The following is a 2,500-nucleotide window of genomic DNA, read 5'->3' as shown; positions in this document are numbered from 1 at the left end:
AGAGAGAGAGAGAGAGAGAGAGAGAGAGAGAGAGAGAGAGAGAGAGAGAGAGAGAGAGAATGTTCACCTTGTCATGTATTCTCAAAATCTATGAGTCACTGGCAAAAGTAATGAAATTACATAACTTAGAGAGAGAGAGAGAGAGAGAGAGAGAGAGAGAGAGAGAGAGAGAGAGAGAGAGAGAGAGAGAATGTTCATTTTGTCATGCATTCGCAAAATTATGAGCCAGTGTTATAAATAATGAAGTTTCATAGATCTGAGAGAGAGAGAGAGAGAGAGAGAGAGAGAGAGAGAGAGAGAGAGAGAGAGAGAGATGTTCACCTTGTCACGTATTCTCAAAATCTATGAGTCACTGGCAAAAGTAATGAAATTACATAATTTAGAGAGAGAGAGAGAGAGAGAGAGAGAGAGAGAGAGAGAGAGAGAGAGAGAGAGAGAGAGGGAGAGAGTTCATTTTGTCATGCATTCTCAGAACTATGAGCCAGTGTTATAAGTAATGAAATTTCATAGATCTCAGAGAGAGAGAGAGAGAGAGAGAGAGAGAGAGAGAGAGAGAGAGAGAGAGAGAGAGAGAGAAAATGTTCACCTTGTCATGCATTCTCAAAATCTATGAGTCATTGGCAAAAGTAATGAAATGACATAACTCAGAGAGAGAGAGAGAGAGGGAGAGAGACTGATTGATTCATTAATTCTATCTACCTGGCGTTTCAGCATCAAAAATTAAATTCGTCGTCATGAGAGAGAGAGAGAGAGAGAGAGAGAGAGAGAGAGAGAGAGAGAGAGAGAGAGAGAGAGGGCGCTAGAATTTCGCCATGTTAGTGTCTCGATATCACTTTCCCGAGCAAGTTCTAATATAAACCTGAAAAAGAAATAAAGAAGGGATAAATGAGAGGAGTTGGCGTGAATTGTGCAACGAGAGAGAGAGAGAGAGAGAGAGAGAGAGAGAGAGAGAGAGAGAGAGAGAGAGAGAGTACAGTATTTAAAAGTTTGTTGCAGTGAGCGCATAACATTTCAACGGCATACAAATAACAGACCTTTGTTTCTGAAGAATGATTGGTGTCTGGAAAAAAAAAGCTTGCGGTTATTATTCAGTTTTTTAATTAACGAAAAGTTTGACAAAATGTACAACTGTCATTTTTCATATTCTGAAATCATCATTTCTCAGATTAACTTCATCTTTATTTTTCAGTGAGTGTTGGACGTTTCATTTACATAAATATGTCGAATGTGACCAATCATTTCATGTCTCTTCTTTTGAATGATGTTATTTGGCGGAACACTTTATTTATTCATGCTTTTCATTATAAATACTGTTGCTTTTATCTAATGTTTATGCATAAGCGGCAAAACTATTTTTAACGTATATTTATATATACACAGGGAAAGTTTTGGCTTGAACTCACAGTGTGTGTGTATGTGTGTGTGTGTGTGTGTTTGTATATATAAATATATTGATATATACATACACTGTTTATTTTACAATCTCATATTGGATGTATCAGAACGTTTTTTATTAACAAATGTTAATTTGATACCAAATGAAAATTAATCCTGTTGGGATTTAGAAGATTGTTTAATTGTTTTATTATTTTTGATGCTTATATTTTATTTACTCCTTTTCATTTGTCTGCAATTCATAATTCCTACAACATCTTAATATTGGATCAGATGTCCTGAATATCTACCGCCCATGGAATTATGCATAAGACGGAAAAGAATGACAGCTTTGTACAAAGGCACGACGAGCTTCGAGTGAGGTGTCTGCGTAGAATGTCTCAGTAAATGGTGAAAGGCTCAGCATTTGTCTGGGAGGTTTACGTGATATTGATGACACATTTGTTTAATGCAAGAACGGGTGAGAGACAATGATGAATGGTGCAATGTTATTAAAGGGATCTACGTGATACAGATGGTGTTTGTTGGTTGTGAACCAAGTTACCATTGAGATGTTAACTTTGGAATTTTATTTATTTGTTTGCTTTATGAAGAGGAATTTCGGAATTACGTAGTTTAATAGAACCAGGACAGAATATTGGTATACCCTTACAGTATTTGTCTCTCAATTCTGCTTCTATATAAATTTGTTTTGCTTTAGTTTCAGGTTTTCAAGGAACCTACTTCCTCTGGACAGTCAGAAATGTATATTGTAAGAAGGATAAGTAGCGAACATTGTACGGTAAAATGTCATAAACATATGCTGACATCCTATTGTATATATCACAGGCAGATTAACAAGAAGTCAGTGACTGTAAGTAGGGAACAAAATTTGGCAAATGCAGAGTACTCGTATGAAGCACGATATACGACCACCAATAAGTCGTTGACATGTATTCATCCTATTTTTGATATGTGGTCAATAAGTTGTCGACGTGTTTATGACATGTTGTGAAAACACACTTATACTGTTCAGCATGTTGCTTGTGTGTCATGTCTCTTTTCTCTTTTTCAGAGTTCGAGACGCTTCTCGGGTAGGTAAGTGCTTGTCTCATGTATTTTAAGT

The 2,500-nt window shown here is 36.4% G+C and overlaps 1 protein-coding gene across 7 annotated transcripts in view; it reads left to right on the top strand.

Annotated features, from left to right (window-relative positions):
* Positions 1-2,500, top strand: part of LOC136852640 (CCN family member 2-like) — a 942,669-nt gene that overhangs the window by 301,280 nt on the left and 638,889 nt on the right. For 5 of the 7 annotated variants that reach the window (XM_067127582.1, XM_067127575.1, XM_067127581.1 and 2 more), the window contains one exon: positions 2,450-2,468. The gene's annotated coding sequence lies outside the window, so the exon portion shown is untranslated. Of the gene's footprint in view, positions 1-2,449; positions 2,473-2,500 lie in introns of all 7 variants that reach the window. The other 2 variants (XM_067127576.1, XM_067127577.1) reach the window with 1 other exon arrangement.

The sequence above is a fragment of the Macrobrachium rosenbergii genome, chromosome 25 (genome assembly GCF_040412425.1).
Source record: "Macrobrachium rosenbergii isolate ZJJX-2024 chromosome 25, ASM4041242v1, whole genome shotgun sequence".
Lineage (NCBI taxonomy): Eukaryota > Metazoa > Arthropoda > Malacostraca > Decapoda > Palaemonidae > Macrobrachium > Macrobrachium rosenbergii.
The sequence above is the reverse complement of the archived record's forward strand: the minus strand, read 5'-3'. Positions and strand labels throughout refer to the sequence as shown.